Source organism: Coturnix japonica, chromosome 10 (genome assembly GCF_054131305.1).
Source record: "Coturnix japonica strain WE chromosome 10, WE-NBRP24, whole genome shotgun sequence".
In the NCBI taxonomy this organism is placed as follows: domain Eukaryota; kingdom Metazoa; phylum Chordata; class Aves; order Galliformes; family Phasianidae; genus Coturnix; species Coturnix japonica.
Window position 1 is genome coordinate 14455713 of NC_140672.1, and position 24976 is coordinate 14480688.

General features: G+C 44.8%; 1 long non-coding RNA gene across 1 annotated transcript; it reads left to right on the plus strand.

The window, feature by feature from the left end:
• Positions 1-5041: 5041 nt before the first annotated feature.
• On the plus strand, positions 5042-6402 carry LOC146759416 (uncharacterized). Its single transcript, XR_014932296.1, has 2 exons — positions 5042-5129; positions 6143-6402. It is a non-coding gene; the product is annotated as an uncharacterized LOC146759416 (long non-coding RNA).
• Positions 6403-24976: the final 18574 nt, after the last annotated feature.

Below are 24976 nucleotides of genomic sequence, written 5' to 3' on the forward strand. Positions count from 1 at the left end.
TCTAAGCCGTAGCATAGAATTTCAGAAGCTAAACAGAAGACTAAATGAGTTGTGCTCTTTTGAGAATGTTTGGATTCACTTTCTCTGAGAAGAAAGATGTTCTCATAGCAAAACTTCCCCTACAACTGCCGACTTTCTCACAGTACCGAGGATTTGGGAACAAATAAAAGCTCGGGTTATTATATCTTAAGAGAGATGAAGGCTGAAGCACATAAGTAAAATAGAAGAATCAAAATATATTGTATTACAACTTCCCAGGCAATTCTGTGACTACTGCACTTGTAACAGTGACCGTACAAATCCGTGAAATGTTACTGTTCTTGAATAGTTAAGTGTTCTAGCCTGCAATTCTAAAACTGATGCTACTAAGTAATTGCAATACTGCTTGTGTGTGTTAATTCCTTTTGCCAATCCCACAACTCAGCAGTTTTTACTGTTTATTAGGATAATGCAACTGTGATAGAAGAGTTAAGAAAAGAACTGGCTGACAAAGATGACTTTATAAAGGAATTAAAACAACGCATTAACCACAGTAGCCCTCAGTGTTTGCCAGAAATACCTTTACTTGAAGAAAGACAAAGTAGAAGGAATGACTCTGTAAATGAAAAAGTATGATTATATTTAGAGAAAGTAAGTACTTAACATCTTGTTAACCCCTTTTTGTTCTTCTGTTTTCCTAGGAGATACTGGAGCTGGAATCATTTTTCTTAGCATATAGTCCTTTAACTACATATTCAGTGATGAGTACTTGTTGGTTCTTTTTGTCTTCCACTCAAACATGAGCTCTCATCTTCTCAAAAATATTTTATTTACAAGAACACCATCTCTCTGTGTACATTATGGAACTTTTCCATGCAGTTTTCCATGTATTCGTATGTGGATGCTGAAGATTAGGCAGAGGTTTAGCCTTTGGTGTTCTAACATAGCAGCTGTGAGCGTGCAGAGTATGGGGGGAATGGATGACAAAACGACCAGCGTTACAGATTTTGTCCCTAAATAATGTCTCGCTTTCTCTCTTTTGGAGGCAGAATACTGCCTGAGACTGTTAGTGAGACCCAGTAGGGTGTATCTGAAGATCACACAATGAATAGATGTTACTACCTTCCCACACTTGTGCTGTGTTTCAGCTTACGTGTTCATGTGGCGTCTGAGCTTGAGGTTTTACACTGTAACTTCAGAAAACTCGAGATATTTTGGAGGTCTAATGCATAGCCTAATCTTTACTCCTTTTAAATATTTACAGCCTAGGAAACAACAAAGCAAAACTAAAACTGGAGAAAGTATTCCATTAAGATGCAAAGCTGAAGACAATTATTTGTCACGTCGATGTACTAGGAGCCTCACTTCATTAAATGAATCTGAGGTTAGTATGAAACTTCAGATCTGAAAATGTTGTGATTGTATTGCTTTTGATAAGGAATGAGTAGGAAAAGATCTCATGTTCTCTAAACAATTCCCAAGTTTTAATTTATTTATCCCTTTCAAGGTGATCAGATCACCTGTTTTTATAGCCTTTGATAGGAATAAAAGCTGTTGAAACAATTGTGTGATGAATTTTTGTCACGTGCTGTTGAAAACTCTCCTCATGTTAATGCTTATGAAGTGGCTCATGATTAGATAAGTTACTTGGAAAAAATTCATGGAGCCACTGAAACGGGCACAGCAAATTGAACTTATTTTCTTCCTCTGCAGGATTTCTGGATATTGTTTTGTTAGCAGATGATGTTAATCATTCCTATATAAGTTTTTAATTGCTAACTTTCATAAAATAGCAGTTACATATATTTTAAAAACAAAGTATTTATTAACCAACTTAATTCTTGGAAATACACTGGGTGGTGATACTCCATTCAGATTCTTAGCAGAGCCTGATAAAGTGGCTCTGACTACTTTTTGTCTTTCTACAATCTTTGGTAACTTTTTGAGAGGAAGAAGACTCCCCTCAGGGGGTCGGAACAGTGTAAGTAGTAAAAGCTGCTAGTCTGTGTTTGGGACACTGGAGTTTGCTAGTTACTAGCAGCAGTAGAAGCAGCCATCTACCATTTTCTGATGTCCCCAGCAGCCTGTCTTCCATGTGTTCAACCAGCATCTGAACTCATTTTTGATATGCTAGCTGAATTCCTGCCATAGAGAAGGAGGAGTCCAGGTGATCTCAGTTCTGACTTTGTTGTTCCTGTTGAAAAAAACAGGATTGGGTGGATTGTGGACAGTAAGTGCTGCTGGGGAAATGCATACTGACATTTCCCTGTCACTTAGCTGTGCATTTGCTGCCATTTGACCATGAGCAGGTACATGATAGCCTTCAGCTTAAGTACGGTGTCATTGCTTGAATGTCTGTATTCTCTCCAGGGAAAAGATAGCAATGGAGTTCTTTAATGACTTGTACTGGGCTTGCACCTTGCCAGCTGGACCTTACTTATGTAAATAACATCTCTAGTGTAGAAGAGGAAGGGCAAATTCCCTAAGATTAAGCTGGAAGTTAATTGAACACTTGAATCAAATGCTCCTGTTCCTGCCCAGTTCTGACACAGCAGAGTTGAGATGAAGAAAATCGTGTCAGTTCTACCACCATTCTCTATTAAAAAAAAGTGTAGTTGTCTGTGCCCTTGAGAAAAAATGACTTGTAAAGTATCAGGCTCAGTTTAACATGGAGAACTTTTTTTGTGATCATAGATTGGAAATAATTTTAAATGTAACAAGTTCTAGGAAAGAGGGGTAAAACTCTGCTGTAACTGAAATAGACTCCTTCTGTTACAGGTGTTCTTACAGCAGGAAAATTGAATGCTTACATATCCTTTTCCAGATGCTTTATAGCTTTTTAATCTCATGGCTACCTTAACACTTGCACTTAAAATTCTTCTGTGCTATCAGGAGCATTTGGAAACTGTCCTCGACTCTTCTGGAGTGTCCGCAGAAAATGGCAAAACTAGTCGGTTCCCAAAACCGGAGCTGGAAATCCCACTGACACCTCTGCAACCTGATAAGACGGAGATAAAGCAGCACGGCAGCATGATACCTTTAGGAGTGAAAATGCCTAAGGCAAAAAAGAAAAGAAGTGATGACATGGATGAGGTATGACCTAGACCCAACAGAAAACAAAATATCTGATGCCTTTTTACCATTCTCATTTAAGCATTAAAAAAATGCTATTTCTACCTCAGTAAAGTAGTTGAAGAATTTAATCAATGAACTGCTTTAATGAACAAAACTAATAGCCAAGCTCAGTGATAATGGTTTAAGAGAAGGGAATTTCTCTTAACTCCATTGTGTATTTTCTTTGAAACCTGTAGACATAAATCAGCTTTTTAGACATCATGAGATGTCTAATACTGATATCTTAATGTCCTGTTTTTATAATTGAATGCTTATTTATTATTTGATTTACAGTGGAATAGTTACCACTAGCAGATACTTCCCTACTATTAGCAAAAGTGTTTAAAGTGTTCACTTTTGTGACATCAATTGTTCTTTCCAAAAGAATCATGGCTGAAACGTGTCTTATTTTCCCAGGATTTTGTGAAAAGTGAGAACACGAAAAATACAAAATCTGTCATGGCTTTTAATTCACCCTCTGCAAGTGACGAGAAAATGGTTGGTTTTTGTTCTAGTTTTGAAGCTAGCTTGGGACTTCCTGTAATTGTGTGGTCACACGAAAGAAGCAGTGTCTTATCCTTATGTGTATACCTGAATGGGAATCTTACATGCTTATGAGCTCTTCCTATTAAATTCCATAAGCTAACCAAAGGGCAAGTCAGTCTGTCCCCAGAGCGTGTAATGGCTGTACTGTGTAATGATTTGGAGGGAAGGATATTGCACACTGAATAGTTGGGAAGAGAAGCTTTAGTGTATTATCGTGTGCTTTTGTAAGTGAAGCCCTTGTATTAAACTAAGGTTCATATCATTAATATGCATGGCAGTTATTAAAAACAGATGTTCACATGTGATAGCAGTATCCTTGGCATGGTCAGAGTATGAGTAGTAGATTTTTCCCATCTGTTGTCTTCTGTTTTGTATGTTTGTTTATTTTATGTAATTAGAACAGCTTATGTAAGAAACAACTCCACAGCTTGGGAGCTACTTTTAAAGAAACTACTGCCTTATTAAGAAACTGTAAGAAACGTATGCCTTGAAATAGCTGAGATTTTGACAACTCCCTAAAGGGTATAAAATTGTCTACATTACTTGCCGTTGTGGTATCATCAGCAGAATGAACAGAGGTGTCAGTAGTAAAGCTCAAAATGTCAACTTAAAATAACGTTGAACTAAAATGAAGTTTAAACAATGCTCTTGTTTCACATGTTCACATCTCTGTTGAACAGAAATCCGGAAAAGACTACTTCCTGAGAAAGCGAGTACATGCTTCAAGACTGACTAAAAAGAAGGATGAAACACTGCAAAAAGTTGGAGATTTTATTCAAAGCTCTCCTTCTATTATACACTCTAAAGGTTGGTGTAGAATAAGTTTTATTCCATGTTTTCTAGACATTGTAGAATGGCTTGTTTCTGCTGTAGGCTATTAATGTATGTATTCTTAGAGAACTTGTCTGCCATGTTAAGTTGTCCTTTGATTTATGAAGTAAATGCATTCATTCGTCTCTTCAGAGATTCATTATTACATTTGTGAAAACCTACAAGTATACAGAGAAAGTTGGTTCTGTCTTGTGCTTCTGTCTGCACGAAAGTTAGGCCTGTTGTTTAACTCCTGCTGAAGTTTCTGACTTCCAGTGACTTCTGAGCCATGATTGTCTTTCATACTCCATTTTAATGCGTGCTTTAAGCTGCCGTACCTGAAGCTATAAACTGTTTCAGCTATAGAAGCAATAAAGAACCTCGATGAACAAATACAATTTCTGAGTATTTTCACTTAAATTTTACGTGTCATTTATAAACCAAGTTTGTTACGAAGCTTTTTTTGCATTCAGTGATTTAAAGACTCACAAATCCAGTAAGTTGATTGGTTTATGTATCAAAACAAATTTCTTCTAGCCAAGAAGCTGATGTCAGCAGTAAGTTCTCCTAAATCAAACGAACCTGAAAGTCTCGAAGAAGGAGAGACCAAGCCAAAACGATCCAAAAGGAAGCTGTATTCCACTGTCGTTTCTGGCCCTCTAGAAATACCTGCTTCTTCGGTAAGCGATTATACTGTAGTCTTGGCTTAAAATAAACTACTAAGGAGTCCAAACAGACTGGAGGTTTCATCTATTTGCAGGAGGAGGTTGAAAGTACTGAGGTATTTCTTTATTCTACCAAGTCATTCTTGTTGGTCTTCCTGCTGTTCTGTTTTATTTTGTCCTCAAAGATCTCTGTGTTTGGCTGGCTTACAGTTTACTAAGTAGGTGATGTAGCAATCACGGAGATGTCTTCTAATTTGGAATCATAGATAATTTCAGTGTGTCGGAGTGGGATTATTCTACTACACGCTTTTCTAGAGCACAACTTAGACAGCTTTTTAGGTATGCTTAAACTATGATCTCCTGTCTAAGCCAACTTGCAAAGGATCTGATGTGCCAGTTTCATGACTCTGTCGGCAGCTATTGTGCTAAGAACATTCTTGCTCTGTTGGAACTGCATCTTTTAATTATATTAGAGTCCTTTTTCTGTTCAGCATAGTGATCATTTGCCCATACTGTAATATCCCTCTGAATTTTTTGATGATTTGACGAATGATAGGGGCAGAAACCAAAATGTTATATTTTTTTTGTTAGAGGATGAAGAAGATGAGACAATTTCTTTTCTCACTGTAGTTCTGAGAACATGGAACTGAACCGAGAACTGAAATTCTGGGCAAGTCATAGCTACAGGGATTGAGGCTAAAAATGTTTTCTGAACGCTTCATGTTTCACAAAACAAGTATTATAATACTCTTTTGAAAACAAGTATTTCAAAATGAAAGCTGCCTTCAGGCTTTCCTAAGATGTGTGTGATTTTTAAGATAAACAGGATTTTGTACATTCTCCATATTTGTTCCTTGTGATTAAGCTGCATTAAAATGATCTCGGTATCCCATAGTTTTCTGAATAAAATATAATAAGCAAATGCCATTCTGAAATCCATTTAGGGGAAGAAATATGTTTGCGTGGGTCAAGAAGAGCTTGTCAGTCTTGTGTGAAAAGATGAGTAACTTTTGAAATGTTTTCTTCAGGAATCTGAGGAACAAAAGAAGGAAAGTGATCATCTGATCATCAAGCGACGGCTGAGATCCAGAACAGCTAAAAAACCTTGAAGAAGCGTGTTTGTTCCCCTTTCTCAGGACATACTTTTATCGTATTATTAAAACTGGTTGTTAATAAACAGTAACAGTTACTCCGTTGTGTTCTTAAATTTGTATATAGGTGTACAGTGTCTCTCTGACAGTTTCAAACTGACTCCATTGAGGCTGAAATAAATACAAGCTTTCTTAAACTGGGTTTGGATTTTATTGTGGTTAAGGGTTTATTTATTTTTGTCTTGCCTCCCCTGTATAGGAACAGTATCTCTAGGACTGATTGCTATTTACCCATTGTGCAGTAATAACTGTACTTGTTCAGAATGGCCTGGCTTGCTTTTTTCACGTGACTGGTGTACTTAGCAGAACTCTGGCAGAGAGAAGAGCATGAATACACATTAATATTTATGTATACTTAATTTTTGGGCCTTTTTAAAGAATTTTCTTTGGAGAGAAGATGGTGCCAATTCCTCAGTGTGGAAGAAAGGTGCTTTCGCTCACTTGTGCAAATTCAGCTTTAAATTAATAAACTTAGAAAAATAAACCCAATACATTTGGGGGGAATTCTAATATCCCAAATACTGTTCTCCCCCTCAGTGAGCTTCGAACCTTTAGATGCTGTTGGATGAATTAGCTGAAAGGTTCTCAGCTGGCAGTATGTCCTTGTGTTGTCTCCAAGTCCAATAGTTCCTATAGATTCAATTGCTCAGGAGGTAAAAACATGGATGAAAGCCGACTTGGGTGAATATTTGAGAGTTTGATGGGAGTGAATTGCCTTAAAAGCAGCTGGTGATAGAACAATATACTGATTGTATTTAAAAAAACCCACAATCGTACTATTTGTTGCTGTGCCGATAAGCTTTCTCCTTGCTTGTAGGCTTGTGAGATCCAGGTTTGCAGAAAACAATCTGTGAAAAATCATGGGAATCATGTGGTTTTATGCTCAGCAATCTCATTAAAAACTTGAACTGACTTTTAGAAGCTTTTCTCCATGGTGTTAGCTGGACAAATCTGCATGTGGATGTCAACATGGAGGCTTTTATTGACCTGGAGTAGAAAACAGCATTCATACCTACCAGGTGAGATGGGCAGCTACTGCACAGGTACACAGAAGAAACTGATGGAAGCATAAGTACTTGAAATCACCCTCCCTCCTATTTATTGACCTATGTATGTGAATGCCGTGCATGAATGCCTCATAGCCAGATGTCAAAATGGAACAATGCTGCCTGAAGTGGTTGGTGACAATATGGAAGACGGTTCTGATTAGCTGCAGTTTGCAAATTACTTGCAAATATTTCATATCCAGAAGACTGCAATTTATCAGCCATGCGATATTGGAGGCAAAGTCATTGCAGGGGATGGGAGTGATCTACTTGTTCCAGAAGCTGTTAACAGAGCTCTCGTTGCTACTGGGTACATCATGATATACACTTAATTACACTACTTTTCAAATGGTATTTTTATTATGAGAACAGCCTCATTGCTGCCTGCTGCTGCATGGGAAAAGTAGTTGCACACTTGGTATAATTATATGTGGTTCTCTGCTGCAAAACTGACCTTTTACAAAATGTCACATGTGGTGTTTGGTGAGTCTCAGGCTTGCCTAATTCCTGTGCATTTTCGTAAGGCACAGCAAGTGCAGAAAACAGGTTGCTTTGTTTAGGGAAAAGAAAAACCAACCACAAATGTTTAGCTGACTTGCGGAATCAAACTCTATAATCCAGAGATGGGTTGTAAAGCAGGTATGTTTATTCCAGCGTTGCGCAGCGCCGGGTGCAAGGGGGAGAGCTCCTCCAAACCTGCACACCAACTTGTAAAGCCGTGATACAGAAAGCAGGCAGAAGAAACATCCTTCAAATCCAGAAGGTAAACTCCACCTATTCATTCCTTAACTGGGTTAATAAAGTGCATGGATTTGCCACCACTGAGTGTATGCATTCAACAATTCTATTACTTGCCTTCAAGTGTTGTACCAAACTACAGCACTTGCTATCAAAAATTTTTGCAAAATTGGAGTCCAAACTCCAGAAAGTCTTCTATCCTTCTACAGTTATGTATCCTTATAGGGTACCACTTTACCCTGGCTGGGCAATCTCTTGCTTTTAACTTCTATTCAGGGCTTCATGTTTGGCCCTGATGCCCACACCCCTAAGTGCATCATGTTTGATATTGCTGTGACTCCTGGGGTACAACATTGTTTTTCCCCATTTGTGCTAATGTCAGACTTACAGTTTTTAAACAGTCAATATTGTTGGACCCTTAGCTCCAGTTTTATTAAATTTCTTGCCAGAGCAACCTGGCAGGTACAAGAATTTCTGTATTCCTACTTAGTTTATATTTAATTAATCCAAAAAAAAAAACCATAAACCTTTTCTTGTTGGGCAGTAGCTTCTATTACTGTTACAAAACCATCTATGAGTAGTAAGAAGCACCCATATCCACCAGAAAATAAATCTCTTTATCCTGCTTCCCTAGATGCAATTTCCCGTTGCAGTTTGCACACTGCTTTCCTTTCAGTGGGGCGGAGCCCTCCCTGGGCACTTCAAGCCCCCACTCCCCCCACCTCTCCCTGAGGGGATCTCTGGGTCCTACGGCCCTATTCTGGCACCACAACAGTAACAGCTGTTATTATCACCAATTCCCTTACTATCTGTTTGTCAATCAGTTTTGTTTTGTTTTCATATCGTTCACCTCTTTTCAGTCCTGACATCCCTGTTATACCTTGCCAGTCCTTACTCCTCCAGCCTGTGTCTGTCCCAAACTTTCTCACTTTCCAAACTCTCATCATTACAAAAACTACTAACATCCTATTTCAGTTTCACCTCCTTCTCTCCAGGTGTCCAGTGCTAACACTGGGATTTCAGGTTTCCTACATCTCTGCACATGAAGGCTATTCTCACTTCCATTGCCCCCTCCTCCCCACCTCCCCCCTTTGCTGCTTACAGCAACAGTCTCCGTACCCGGCTCTCTCTCACTCCAAGAGTTCTTGCAAGGGGGGGGAAACAATACAGGGGGTTGCTCTCATACCAGCACACATAAACTCACTTTATCAACTCTTTTTCCTTTGTACACGATTTCACTATTTGTACCTTCAGTTACACTTTGACACACCCTCAATTATACTTTCTGTATACCAATAGCAATTACACTTTCTTATACCATCAAAGCAGTTTGTCCCATTCCCTTCAAAACCCACAGATCAAACAGTACAATTTTTCAGTTTCCACAAACACCCTTAATACCATATAACTTTCCCTTAGCAATCCATATCATTCAGTTCCTTGGGCTGTTCCACCCTTATCTTTATGGCCTTATTTCATGTTTTTCTTGATTCCCAATTTCATCTTTATCCCCTAGTTTTAATACAGTATTCTCAAAAAGTGGTACTGTCATCCCGGTTCTCTCTACCCCTGTTATCTTTAAGGCCTCATTTGTTAATTTGAGTCCTGACACCTTACGGGCCAGTGATGAACGAGCTGTCCCAGTATCAACTAAAACCACAACTTCTTCCCCCTCAGGTCCCACTTTTATATTTACCAGGGGGTCCTGATGGGACCAAAGTTTTGAAAGCCCCAGAAATTGATCTAATTGTTCTGCTACTCTTATAGAATCTTCAATTAAAGATTTCATTTCCTTCTTAAAATTTCTAATTTCTCCACTAGTGAGTGGGGAGTTTACATAGCATATTTGTCCTTGTCCCAATGGGACCTCCCATAAGGGGTATACTGAGGTGCTGGTACAGCTAGTGTCTGGGAAAGGAGAAATTTTTATGTCCCTTTTACATTGTTTTAATTCTCTCCTGAGCCCAGCATGCCCCTCTGTCATGGTTTAATAATTTTGTAATTTTTGCTATCAGTATTCCACATCATAACATCATATTAAGCATGAATAATTTTACTGAATCTGCAACTTACAGAAGAAGACTACATCTCCCAGGGAACAACACGATAGGTCACGGGACCTGGACTCTATATTAACTCTGTCGCAGAACAGACTGACGTCTTTCGAGTTCTGGCGTTCAGGGGAGTGTGTGGGAGCCTTCAGCCGTTCGCCTAGATTTACAGTAGGCCTCTCGGTTACGGGACTCATTCTCTCTCCTATTTTGCTTGATTCGTTAGCTCAATTTTCAATTATATTGTATTATATTGTGTTATCCTGTATTTCGATATAGTATTTAGTAAATAAGTGTGCCTCCTTAGATCGTTGCCGCTGTTTTCTTTTCCTAATTAATTTTTTTTCCTTTCGGCCTAGGGCCCCTCCGGGGCCCACAGCCCCTGTCACGGGCGCAGGTGGATTTTTAGTTCAAACCGTGACAGATTTTGGTGGAGAATGCGGGCAAATTGAGTTGCTGTTTTTCTGTGTTTTCTTCTGTTGCTCTTTTAGCTTTTAACAGAGCTACGAGTTTTTTTCCCTGTTAAGGAGCTATCTCGTGTTTGCGGTTCTGCACCTGCGAACTTGACCTTGAAAGTCCAGGCGGACTGCCAATACTCCGGTATATTTTATAAACACTGCTGAGCTTTGTTTTCTTTTACTTTTTTCTCTCTATTGGAGGAAAAAAAAAATGTTTTCTCTACTAAATTTGTTTTACCAGGGACTGTGTGCCATTGGTTCCTTTTTTGAGACGCTCCGAACATATTGGGTCATGTTTAAGCTGGCCACTTTTTCTTATGGAGCTATACAATTGTATAATGGATTGAAAGCATGGTTAGCAATGCTCACTTCGTATCTGTATACAGCTCCAGAGGGAGCAACTAATGCAACTAATTATACAGAAATGGTGATTTTTAAGCGTGCTCCTCTTTCTTTCTATGAATCCTTTATGCAGTTTTTGAATGATCAGTGGGCCACACTCTTAATCTCCCTGATCTTACTGTTGATTATTGTAATAATCTCACTCAGTATCTGGATTTATAACATCCGGAGGAAGTCTTCCCTAGAACCAGAGAATACTGAGTGGCAGGGAATTGAAGAGATTCTCAAAGGACAGACATCTTCAGTGTTATGGAGCTTCACTCCTGAACACTTGAAGAATCCTGAGAGTTTGATTGCATATTTGAGGCAGGAATGTTGTGGCTCAGGCAGATCTCAGGAGGCACAAATGATTTTGGGCCTAGCTAATGCTTATCGGGCCTTAGTCAATACCATTCCTGAGAGGGAAGTTTTTGAAGCTGAGAGAGAGAGTCTCAGGGCCGAGAAGGAGAGTCTTAGAGCTGAGGCAGAAAAACTTTGGACTGAGAAGGTAGAGAGAGAAAAAGCTTTTGAAGCTGAGAGAAAAGATCTCCTGTACCAACGAGACTCAATCTGGTACGAGAAAGAGAGTCTTAGAGCTGACGCAGAAAAACTTTGGGATGAGAAGGTAGAGAGAGAAAAAGTTTTTGAAGCTGAAAGAAAAGATCTCCTGTACCAACGAGACTCAATCTGGTACGAGAAAGAGAATCTTAGAGCTGACGCAGAAAAACTTTGGGATGAGAAAAGCTCCCTGCAATCCCAACTCAACACTCTCCAGTCCGAGCACAGCGCCCTCCGGTCCGAGCACGACACTCTCCAGTCCGAGCACGGCGCCCTCCGGTCCGAGCACGACACTCTCCAGTCCGAGCACAGCGCCCTCCGGTCCGAGCACGACACTCTCCAGTCCGAGCACAGCGCCCTCCGGTCCGAGTACAACACTCTCCAGACTGAGCGCGATGCCCTCCGGACCGAGCACAATGCCCTCCAGACCGAGCACAGCACTCTCCAGTCCAAGTATGACGCCGTCCAGTCTGAGTGCGGCACCCTCCAGGCCAAGCATGATGCCTTCCAATCCAACTGCGACACCCTCCAGTCCGAGCACAACACTCTTCAGTCTGTGCATAATGCCCTCCGGTCCGAGCATAACGCTCTTCAGACTGAGCACAATACCCTTCGGACCGAGCACAACACTCTTCAGTCCGAGCATAATGCCCTCCAGTCCGAGCATAACGCTCTTCAGACCGAGCACAATGCCCTCCAGACCAAGCTCAACACTCTCCAGACTGAGCACACTGCCCTCCAGGCCGAGCATAACGTCCTCCGGTTCGGGTACAACACTATCCAGTCCAACTACAACAGCCTCCAGACTGAGCTTGGTGCTGTCCAGTTTGAGCGGAACGCTCTCCGAGACCAGCTATGTGCCCTCCAGGGTGAGTTGAATGTATTTAACCAACTACCAGGGGCACATGTAGTCCAATCTGACCAGCCACCAGGGGCACAGGTAGTCCAATTGGACCAACCATCTGGGACACCAGATACAATGTTGGTTGCCCCTGTAAGAGGGCGAAAGACAAAACAAGTTTCAACTCAGAGAAAATGCAGAAGGAGTTAGAAGAGCGGAGGGAGTTAGGAGAGCAGGACTCAGGAGACTCAGGGGAGCAGGGGGAGTCAGAAGACCAGAAGAAGTTGGAGGAGCAGAGGATGTTAGAGGGGTATAAGAAGATGATAGAGGAGCAGAAGATGATAGAGGAGCAGAAGATGATAGAGGAGCAGAAGAAGTTAGAGGAGCAGAGAAAGTTAGGAGAGAGGAAAAAGAAGGAGAGTTACCTGGAGGAAATAACACAAGCATCAGGGTCAGGGTCAGAGTCAGAAGAGGAGCCAAAAGCTACTTTTTCTTTACGAGAATTTCTCAAGTCCAAACTTGTAGATGGGGCAGCCTCATCAACACAGTTGCCACCATCAACACCTGGGACTCTTGATAGAGCAAAAGGTGAGCAAAGTATTACGACCATTATTGATCGATCTTTTAAACTGAGTGAAATTCGAGATCTAAGAAAGGATTACACACGTCAGCCAAAAGAAAATATGGTCACTTGGTTACTTCGCTGCTGGGACAATGGTGCCAACAGTGCATGGCTCGATGGCAGTGAAGCTCGCCAACTGGGTAGCATTTCCAGGGACCCACGTGTGGACAGAGGTATTGGCACATGCCAAAATCGGTCCTACACCCTCTGGAAGCGGATGTTGATAGCGGTAAGAGATAGATTCCCCTTTAAAAGGGACTTGGAGCCTGAGAGAAAGAAATGGACTGATATTGAGAAAGGTATCCAATTTTTGAGAGAAAATGCTCTGGTGGAAATGCTATACAGCCGCGAGTTCAATCGTAACGATCCAGACCAATTACATGATCCTGAAGCAGTCCGCGTTCCACGACAAATGTGGCGTGACTTTACAAAAGCAGCTCCAGAAAAGCATGCCAGTGCACTTGCATTAGTATATGGCAAAGGGGACAGGAAACCCTTTGTGAATGAACTAATTGGCAGACTTCAGGAACTTGAATTATTTATAAGCGCCACAGAAGTTAATCTGTATACTTCAGCCATTGTCAAAATTGTGGAAAGGTTAAACGAAGTGGAGGGAACACAAAATGATATTATTGACAAATTGGCTAATGTGCCTGATGTAGATGAATCCACGGTGGTACAAGATGATGGAAACCAGGATTTCCACAATCGCCTATTGAGGAAGCTAAACAACATGAGTTCCTCTCGACTTGTATCATCGAAAATCTCAACCATTAAAAAGAGACGTCGTATTCAAGCAAATGACGATGATAAGTCACCTCGAATCAACAATGAGACTACACGTCTTGCCTTGTTGCTTTTCCTCTGTAGTCATGGGGAGGACATGAAGAAGTGGTGTAATTCATCCACTTCTGCACTTCAGGCACGAGTGAAAGAATTACAAGGTGAAACAACTACCAAGGTGAACTCTTCCAAGAAGGGGAGAGTTCCAGTTGCTGCAAGTCAACGAGGTAAACAATAGAGGGGCCCTGCCCCCAGCCAGGGGGGGGAAAGGGACAACAGAGTATACTGGACTGTGTGGATTAAGTGGCCTGGCACATCTCAACCACAGAAATATAAAGCCTTGGTGGACACCGGTGCACAATGCACCCTAATGCCCTCAAGTCACCAAGGGACACAACCAATATATATCCATGGAGTGACTGGGGGTTCCCAAGAATTGACTATGTTGGAGGCCGAAATAAGCCTCACTGGTAAAAACTGGCGAAGGCACCCTATTGTGACTGGTCCAGAGGCTCCATGTATACTGGGAATCGATTACCTTAGGATGGGATATTTCAAGGATCCCAAGGGGTATCGATGGGCCTTTGGGATAGCTGCTGTAAACACAAATGGTGTTAAGCAGCTGTCGACTTTACCTGGTCTGTCAGATGATCCTTCTGCTGTGGGGTTGCTCCAGGTAAAAGACCAAGAGGTACCAATTGCCACCAAAGTGGTTCACAGACGGCAGTACCGCACCAATAGGGACTCATTGCTCCCCATTCAAAAGCTAATTCGCCAATTAGAAAATCAGGGAGTGATTAGCAAAACTCACTCGCCTTTTAACAGCCCCATATGGCCAGTGCGTAAAACCAGTGGGGAATGGAGGCTGACGGTAGATTACCGTGGCCTGAATGAAGTCACACCTCCATTAAGTGCTGCTGTACCAGACATGCTAGAACTCCAGTATGAATTGGAGTCAAAAGAAGCTAGGTGGTATGCCACCATTGATATTGCTAATGCCTTCTTTTCCATCCCATTGGCTGCAAAATGTAGGCCACAGTTTGCTTTTACCTGGAGAGGTATTCAGTATACCTGGAACCGTTTACCCCAGGGGTGGAAGCACAGCCCAACCATTTGCCATGGATTAATCCAAGCTGTTTTGGAACAGGGTAATGCTCCTGAACACTTGCAGTATATTGATGACATTGTGGTGTGGGGCCATACAGCAGCAGAGGTTTCCAAGAAAGGGAAACAGATAATCCAAATTCTTTTGAAAGCTGGTTTTGCCATTAAGCGCAGCAAGGTGAAGGGGCCTGCCCAGGAAATCCAGTTCTTAGGCATAAAATGGCAAGATGGACGTCGTCACATCCCAGCAGATGTGATTGACAAAATCACTGCTATGTCTCCGCCCACAAATAAAACAGAGACCCAATCTTTTCTGGGAGTAGTGGGCTTTTGGAGAATGCATGTCCCAAACTACAGCCACATAGTGAGCCCTCTCTATCAGGTAACACGGAAGAAGAATAATTTCTCATGGGGTCCTGAGCAGCAGCAGGCTTTTGAGCAGATAAAACAAGAAATAGCCCGTGCCGTGGCCTTGGGGCCAGTACGGACGGGACAGGATGTGAAGAACATCCTCTACACTGCTGCTGGAGAGAAAGGTCCCACCTGGAGTTTGTGGCAAAGAGCCTCAGGAGAGACCCGAGGCCGACCCCTAGGATTTTGGAGTCGAGCATATAAAGGGTCTGAGGAGCGCTACACTCCGACTGAGAAGGAGATCTTAGCCGTGTATGAGGGGGTTCGGGCTGCTTCTGAAGTAGTTGGGACAGAGGTTCAGCTTCTTCTAGCACCTCGCTTGCCAGTAATAAACTGGATGTTTAAAGGACAGGTTCCCTCCACCCATCATGCTACTGATGCCACTTGGAGTAAGTGGATTTCATTAATTACTCAACGAGCTCGAATGGGAAAACTCAGCCGTCCTGGAATTCTAGAAGTGATCATGGACTGGCCTGAGAGTAAAAAAATTGAAACACCACCTACAGAAGAGGTATCACGTGCTAAAGAGGCACCACCATACAATGAGCTACCAGAAAACGAAAAGAAATTTGCCCTATTCACAGACGGATCATGTCGTATTGTAGGGAAGCATCGCAGATGGAAAGCTGCTGTATGGAGCCCCACACGACAAGTTGCAGAGGCCACTGAAGGTAAAGGAGAATCAAGTCAATTTGCAGAGGTAAAGGCTGTTCAGCTGGCTTTAGATGTGGCTGAACGGGAGAGGTTCTTCATCTTTATACTGATTCATGGATGGTGGCAAATGCCTTATGGGGGTGGTTGCAACAGTGGGAAAATGATAATTGGCAACGAAAGGGTAAACCTGTTTGGGCTGCTGAACTGTGGAAAGACATTGCTGCCCGAATAAGGAACATTGTTGTAAAGGTGCGCCATGTAGATGCTCATGTGCCTAAAAGTAAGGCTACTGAAGAACATAAAAATAACCATCAGGTTGATCGAGCTGCCAAAATTGAGGTGGCTCAAATAGACTTGGACTGGCAGAACAAGGGTGAATTATTCCTAGCTCGGTGGGCCCATGAGACTTCAGGTCATCAAGGAAGGGATGCAACATATAAGTGGGCCAGAGACCGAGGGGTGGACTTAACTATGGACGCTATTGCTCAGGTTATTCATGATTGTGAAACATGCGCCATAATTAAACAAGCCAAGAGGATGAAACCTCTTTGGGGGGAAGGGCGATGGCAAAAGTATAAATATGGAGAGGCATGGCAGGTTGATTATATCACCTTGCCACGATCTCGCAATGGTAAGCGTTATGTACTCACCATGGTGGAGGCAACCACTGGGTGGCTCGAAACATACGCAGTACCCCATGCTACCGCCCGAAACACCATATTAGGGTTGGAAAAGCAAATCTTGTGGCGGCATGGCACTCCAGAAAGAATTGAATCAGATAATGGGACCCATTTTAAAAATTCCCTTGTAACCACTTGGGCCAAAAATCATGGCATTGAGTGGATTTACCATATTCCCTATCATGCACCAGCTTCTGGTAAGATTGAACGATTCAATGGGTTGTTGAAAACTATGTTGAAAGCAATGGGTGGCGGAACGTATAAAAATTGGGAGAACCATTTAGCAGAAGCCACCTGGTTGGTCAACACTCGAGGATCTAGTAATCGCAATGGTCCTAACCAATCCAGCTCCCTACGTACCGTGGAGGGAGATAAGGTTCCTGTAGTACACATAAAGAGCGTGTTGGGAAAGACGGTTTGGGTCCTTCCAGCGTCTGGAAAGGGCAAACCTCTCCAGGGTACTGTTTTTGCCCAGGGACCTGGGTGCACATGGTGGGTGATGGACAAAAATGGGAATGTTCAATGTGTACCACAAGGGAATTTGATGTTGGGGGAGTGCAGCCAATGATTTTCCTGTAAATATATAGGTAGAGTCTCAGAAAATATTTCCATTAGATACAGAATAGTTCAATTAGGTATAGGACTTAAGATAGAGTGGATTAATATTAAGGAAACACTTTTTCTCTATATACCTTAATTAGGCATTCTGTAAGCAAGTTTTCCATCTGGACTCTATATCCTGCACTGGCCATGCATGTGTAGAGCACACATGGAAAGAAGTATAAGTCAAAAGGAAATCTGCCGTGGTGGCTGGGAAAGGATGAGTGCACCTTGATGTGGGGGACGCCCTACTAGCGCTGCCTTTCCCCTCTACCGCTGACATGTTTTCCTTTTTCTGGCAGTTTTGCCATTTTCTCAAAATTAATAAATAGTAGATTAGGTTATAGAGTTTTGTTCTCAACTTAGGGATTTGTATGGAATAAATATAAATTGTTGAGAAAAAATAAGGTTGCTGATTATTCACAATTATACATATGAGTGTGTATGTATGTATAAACATAATGTAATGATGTAGAATAAGGGGTGGAATGTCATGGTTTAATAATTTTGTAATTTTTGCTATCAGTATTCCACATCATAACATCATATTAAGCATGAATAATTTTACTGAATCTGCAACTTACAGAAGAAGACTACATCTCCCAGGGAACAACACGATAGGTCACGGGACCTGGACTCTATATTAACTCTGTCGCAGAACAGACTGACGTCTTTCGAGTTCTGGCGTTCAGGGGAGTGTGTGGGAGCCTTCAGCCGTTCGCCTAGATTTACAGTAGGCCTCTCGGTTACGGGACTCATTCTCTCTCCTATTTTGCTTGATTCGTTAGCTCAATTTTCAATTATATTGTATTATATTGTGTTATCCTGTATTTCGATATAGTATTTAGTAAATAAGTGTGCCTCCTTAGATCGTTGCCGCTGTTTTCTTTTCCTAATTAATTTTTTTTCCTTTCGGCCTAGGGCCCCTCCGGGGCCCACAGCCCCTGTCACGGGCGCAGGTGGATTTTTAGTTCAAACCGTGACACCCTCTTTTCTGTGAAATGTCCCTGTGTGCTTTACCATTTCCTCTTACTGGGGCAGTGCCTGTCTCCCTTTGTGCTACATTGGGGTTATATGGGGGGGAGATTCTCAGGAGGGTCCCATTGATTAGTTCCTTTTTCTAATTCCTCTCCTTCCTGGTCCGGGCCTTTTTCTTTTTACTAATAACAGGCTGATTTCTTGTATCCAACAGGCAGCATATTCTGATTCCTCCTTTGAAAAGGGGTTTTGTTCTTTACATATAAATTCGAGATCTGAGAAACCCAACCTTCATCAGATCCATATTTTGGCCAAATATTGATTTTCCCTGTAGTGGATCTCTAGGCCATATCTAACACAATATTTAAACATCTTTTCCCTATCCTTTTTCCTGGTTTTGGGATCATTTTAACCCGTCCTCCAACTTATATACTAACCACCAATGATTACATTATTTGATGAGGGTGTTCTTGCTTAGAGTCCCTCCCGGTTCCCCAGCAATATCCCTCTGATATGCCAATATACATACTAAGAGATTTTCTTAGGTATCTCTTTCCCTTATGTTCCTACACACACGAGGAGGGGGAGCAATGGTTCAAAAACAAATTTTGTAAAGTTAACATGTTAAAGCGGAGGTAACACAACCCTATTGTTTCTCTAATCTGGATCATTATCACATTTAAACCGCTGTATTTTCTACAACAAAAGCAACAGGGTCTCGATACTAATTGTGGTTTGCCTTTTGTGGGCTTTTACCCCGCAGGATCATCTGCTTCTGTCTTTAGTGAAAGGACTCTCCCTCAGCAATCCCAGACCCTGGAGGTTGATGAGAGAGTCCGGGGAATGGGAGATTTCCCTTTAGTCGGGGAAGAGGTGGTCTGTGAGTGCCTAGGAAACATTAAGGTCCATAAATCCATGGGACCTGATGGGGTGCATCCGCGGGTGCTGAGAGAGCTGGCGGAGGTCGTTGCTGAGCCGCTCTCTGTAATCTATCAGAGGTCTTGGAGAACTGGGGAGGTGCCTGAAGACTGGAGGACGGCCAGTGTCAGTCCAGTCTTCAAAAAGGGCAAGAAGGAAGACCCGGGTAATTACAGGCTGGTCAGCCTCACCTCTGTCCCAGGGAAGGTGATTGAACAGCTTGTTCTGGATGCCATCTCCAGACAACTGGGTGATAAGGAGGTTATCAGCAGTCCTCAGCATGGGTTCACCAAGGGGAGGTCATGCTCGACCAACCTGGTGGCCTTTTATGAAGATGTCACTAGCTGGGTGGACAGGGGGAGAGCGGTAGATGTAGTCTACCTTGATTTCAGTAAGGCTTTTGATACTGTCCCCCATGACATCCGTATAACAAAGCTGAGGAAGTATGGGATAGATGAGCGGACAGTGAAGTGGGTTGAGAATTGGCTGACTGGCAGAGTGCAGAGGGTTGTCGTTGGCGGTGCGGTGTCTGACTTGAGGCCTGTAACTAGCGGCATCCCCCAGGGGTCTGTGCTGGGTCCGGTCTTGTTCAACATCTTCATCAACGACCTTGATGAGGGGATAGTGACCACCCTCAGCAAGTTTGCTGATGACACGAAGTTGGGAGGATTGGCTGGCGCGCCTGAAGGCTGTGCTGCCATTCAGCGGGACCTGGACAGGCTGGAGAGCTGGGCAGTAAGAAACCGGATGAGGTTTAACAAAAGCAAGTGTAGAGTCTTGCACCTGGGTAGAAATAACTGCATGCACCAGTACAGGCTGGGGGAAGAGCTGCTGGAGAGGAGCTCTGCAGAGAGGGACCTGGGCGTCCTGGTGGATGATAGATTGACCATGAGCCAGCAGTGTGCCCTTGTAGCCAAAAAAGCCAATGGCATCCTGGGGTGCATTAAAAAGAGCGTGTCCAGCAGGTCAAAGGTGGTGATCCTCCCCCTCTACTCTGCCCTGGTGAGGCCTCATCTGGAATATTGTGTCCAGTTCTGGGCTCCCCAGTACAAAAAAGACAGGGATCTCTTGGAAAGAGTCCAGCGGAGGGCCACTAAGATGGTGAAGGGCCTGGAGCATCTCCCCTATGAGGAGAGACTTAGGGAACTGGGTCTGTTTAGCCTTGAAAAAAGAAGGCTGAGAGGGGACTTGATCCAGGTCTATAAATATTGGAGTTGTGGGAGCCATAGTGGTGAGGCTGGTCTCTTTTCAGTAGTGCGTGGGGATAGGACTAGGGGTAATGGGATGAAAGTACAGCATAGGAAGTTCCACACGAGTGTGTACAAGAACTTCTTTACAGTGAGGGTGACAGAGCACTGGAACAGGCTGCCCAGGGAGGTGGTGGAGTCTCCTTCTCTGGAGATATTTAAGACCCGCCTGGACGCCGAGCTGTGCAACATGGTGTAGGGAGCCTGCTTTGGCAGGGGAGTTGGACTCGATGATCTCTAGAGGTCCCTTCCAACCCCTACAATTCTGTGATTCTGTGATTCTGTGATTCTGTGAAGTCACCTCACCACCCAGGCAGGACCGCTGAAATCAGTGGGGTGCACCTCTCCTGTCCAGGAACCCGAAAGAGGTGATAATAATCCCAGGCCAGCAATTGTAGTATTGATATGATGATTTTATTCAAAGTCTTTGTTAAACAAAGAGGGAAGGAAGGGAGGGGTGCGCTGGGGGGGGGTAATGGGAGGGGTGGAGGAGGGTTGATGTCAGACTGTGAAATCAATTTTTTTTTAATCTTAATTCTGCTTCAGAAACAACATCTGATTCCCACGCTCTCTGCTTGGTATTTTGTCTTTTGATGCAAACACATAAGCCCCATTGGTGCCTGGTTCAGCAGTTCAGCTTCCTTTGTGCCCTTTGCCTGGTTGTAGGGAAGGTGGCAGGCTCTGATTCAATGAGGGTGTTGTATGGACACAGTATTTATCGCCATGTATCCGAAGGTGCAACAGTTTCTGGAAACCCAGGTTGGATCCTATAGGTGATGGTTCTCTCGCCACCAAGCATCCAGTTGCCAGCAGTGGGTGAGTTCACTGGGACTTTGGGGATGGGAGGTGCCAACTAGCAAGCCTTCAATATCTGCTACTAAAATCAGGCTTGGAAGCACGTTACACGTGGGAAATACACTTGGTGCAGGAAAGGGGATTTCCTTAGCCATCAAAAAAAGATGAAACTGCAGATCTATCAACAAAAATGTAAGCACGTGACACTTGACTTGGCGGGTCTGTGGGAAGGTCAGCTTCTCCGTGTTTGTATTTCAGCCATCATCCTCCACACTGGAGAGGATGTATCCACTTGGCTTGCTTAATTGCAGCACATTTCACACGCGTGGATAACCTGTGCATATTGCGTCACTACCTCTGTGGCCTGAGGTGGTGCACCAGGCTGGAAATAATGCCTTCTTGGGGTTGTTGAAGCTCTGCAAAAGTTTGCCAAGCAAAGTTGTGGATGCTCCATCCCTGGAGGTGTTCAAGGCCAGGCTGGATGGAGCTCTGGGCAGCAAGACTCTGTGGGTGGCATCTCTGCCCGAGGCAGTGGGGCTGGGGTTCTGAGTTCTTCACTGTCCCTTGCAAGCCAAGCCATTCTATGATTCTGCATTTCTATGATGTAAGCACCAGCCCCACACAGCCCTGGTGCAGTGCATCACAAGAGCAGCAGCCTGCGGGGAGCCACCACCCGGAATCACAGAGATGTGAGGTCACAATGCCCCATCCTATGACTGTGCTGAGCTGCGTCATGAGCTCACAAGACCTTGCTGCAGGCTTGGCTCAGTGCGACACTCACTGTGGCTGCAGCAGTGGTGTTGGAAGCGTGGTGCAAGTGTGGGGGCGGCCATGGACCCTGCCCGCCTTGTCCTCTTCCTCCTATTGGTGGCCATGAGTTTTCAGGAGAGCTGTGCTGCTCCGTGGCGAGCACGGGGAGCAGGTGAGTGGGTAGAGATGGGACCCAAACTGAGCAGCGCTGGGAACAAGAAGTCAGGCTGTGTCCCCACGGCCCTGTAGTACACTTGCCTGGGGCCTGCCTTCCATGGGGGTGTTGCTGGGTAGAGGGTGATGGGCAGCACTGCAGGAGACGGGCAAGAGCCCGTGGCTGCGCTGCTCCCCAGGGCTGGCTCCAGCCATGCCAGGCTGTAGCTCTGCTAATTGCTGGCTGCAGCACAGCCTTCGTCCTGGGAGATGCCCGGGGAGAGTTCAGAAGAGGCATGCTGGGCGTGCATGAGCATTTCTGCTTCAGGCTCATGGCACTCCCCAGTTTCCAAGCCAGAGCCCCAGTCCACAGCCCAGGGGAAGAGACAGGTGTGCTTTCCTCCAGTGCCTCAGTGTGACCTTGCTGTCCATCAGAGGCCTCCCAGTAAGAAAGCCCTGGGGGGCTGCATCTTCTTCCACGTAATCTGTGAGAGATGTGGCACGTGGCCCGGAGAGAGCACTGCATACGCTGCCAGGTGCCAGCCTACGGGTCATCCCGTCCACCCTGCAACTTTGGAAATCATGACCTGAGTTATTCTCCACATCCAGTTACTGAGGGAGAAGGAGATCACACCATATAGTGCATATAGTGGGAACTTCTCTCATCTGTTCTTGATTCTAGATGATGAGCTTCGTGCTCCCTTTCCGGATGCTCCTTTGGATCCGGACTTCATGCCTGTGCCTGGGGGACGACCCAGGGGTAAGTTGTGAGTGTCTGTTTCCTTGGAGGCTGAAACGTTCATGCTCTCATGGTTTACCTGGGTGCAATTTTACTGGAGATTCTCTCCAGGTCTTCCAAGCCTGTTTGTGCCCAGAAGGGTTTGCACAGATGAGCCATGAGTATTTTTTCTCTCAGAGAGCTGCCATGTTTCAGTGGGAAGGTTACCGCTGCCCCTCTGCAGCTGAGGGAGCCCAGACCTTTGTATTCGGGCTGTGGCATTCCCCAACCACCGCCAGACCCTACAGGTCACTCAGGGAAAAGGAGGCCCCCACATGTGCCGGAAGCTCTCCTCACCTGTGTCTGATCACACTTGTGTCTGCAGGCCCTGTCCCCTGTATGCTCTGCTACTCAGTTGATGCTGTAGTGTGTGACTAAAACTTTTCATGGGTCTTTGGTTGCAGAAGTGCCCCCAGTGTGGGCCTTGCCCGGTCATCGGTTTCCTCCTGTGCTGGAGCCCAGCTGGAATCCCAGCAGTGAGTACTCTGTCTTCACTGACTTGGCTGACTCGCCGCTGATCTTCAGATCTTCATGCACATGATATTTAACTTCATACATTCTGTTAAGGTCCGGAAAGAGAAGAGGATGAATCCACACGAGGAAAATACTCTCAGGGCTCATCCCGTCTCCTGAAGCAACTGCTGAAGGAAATGGAGAAGGCAGAGCGTGGTGGGTATACTTCAGTCTGTTCACTGTGGGACCTGGGAAGCTGAGGTGTGATATACAGGTGTGGGCAGGCTGTAGCCTGCACAGCAGGAAGGGATGGGTCAGAGCCGTGCTGCAGCCGTGTTCCATGTATCACCTTGCAGGTGCTGTCAAGCACCAGAGCTGGTCTGCTGCCAGATGGTCTGCATCCAGCCAAGACCCAGAGGCAGCTGCTCCCCCAGCACAACCATTACTTGTCAGAGCTGCTTTGTGCAGTCGTTGGCACCCAGATGGCAGCAAGTGGCAAAGTGGCAAGCGCTGTGCTTCTGTTCATCCAAAGCCCTCCGTGCAGCTGAGCAAGTTCAAGGCAGGAGGAGCATCCCGAGCAGGGTTGGCTGCCTTTGCTAATGCTGGAAATGAGGTGGAGATGCTAATTCTGAAGGCTTGGACTGTGTGTTAGATCTTGGATTTCAGCCTGCAGCTACCTGGCTGTGACGGGCTGGTGACAGCACAGTATGTGAGGGCCTTGCACAGGAGCTGATTTCTCAAGAGGTGTGAGGGAGTCAGCATTGTCCAATAGCTGGGAGGGCCCGAATGCCCTTGGGTAACAGAGGGGCTCACAGTGTACTTGGGGGGGGGCCTGGACTTTACCTGAGTTCGGGATTGGAGAAGCTCAGTTTTTGATGAGGGCACGTGACATCCCAATCCTACTGCCCTGCTTTCTTTCTAAAGGAACAGACCAACAAAGTGAGCCGGATTCACTCCAGGAAGGTGGATATCCCACACTGCCAGTCCCGGATGCGCTGCAGGAAGGCGGATATCCCACACTGCCGGTCCCGGACAGAGGAATGCAGGCAGCACCAACCAGCATGCCAGGTAATTTCTGTCCCATGATCATACGGTGTCACGAACCAGAGTCACTGCGTGCCTGCAGGCTCTTGCTGCCAGCTCTTGCACACCAGGTCAGCAGCCAGACCTGAGCGTGTGAGCATAGAGCACATGTAAAAGAAGCAGGAGTGTTTCTCCCCTGGGCTGGCTCTGGCTGTGCCCTGTGCTGGCTGAAGCCTGACCTTCAGCCTGGGGGGCGTCCCACAGGGGGAGCTCAGGACACGCATGCCGGGAAAAGCGTGAGGGATTCTGCTCTGTAGCTCTCCCCACGGACCAAGCCCAGACCCCAGAGTACAGCCCCAGCTCTCGGCCCAGAGGAGGACACGGGTAGTGCCTGTGCAGCCTCTCCATACCCAACGAGAGGTGGAAGCAATCCTTCTTGTCCTCCGGTGCTTCGGCACCAGAGACGGAGGCACCCACTGACAAAATGACCTCTTGGGTCCATGAAGCACACTGAGAGATTATCTGTAGCGCAGCTGAAGGTAACGTGGGACATTGTCTCATTTCTTCCAGGGATGAACACAGGCAAAAGCACAGAGGCTGCTGCTCACACATCTGTGCGGAAGCGCCGCATTCCGGTGACGGTCTCAGCGATGCTGCTGCCTGCGCTGGTGCTGGCCGTTGGTTTTGGG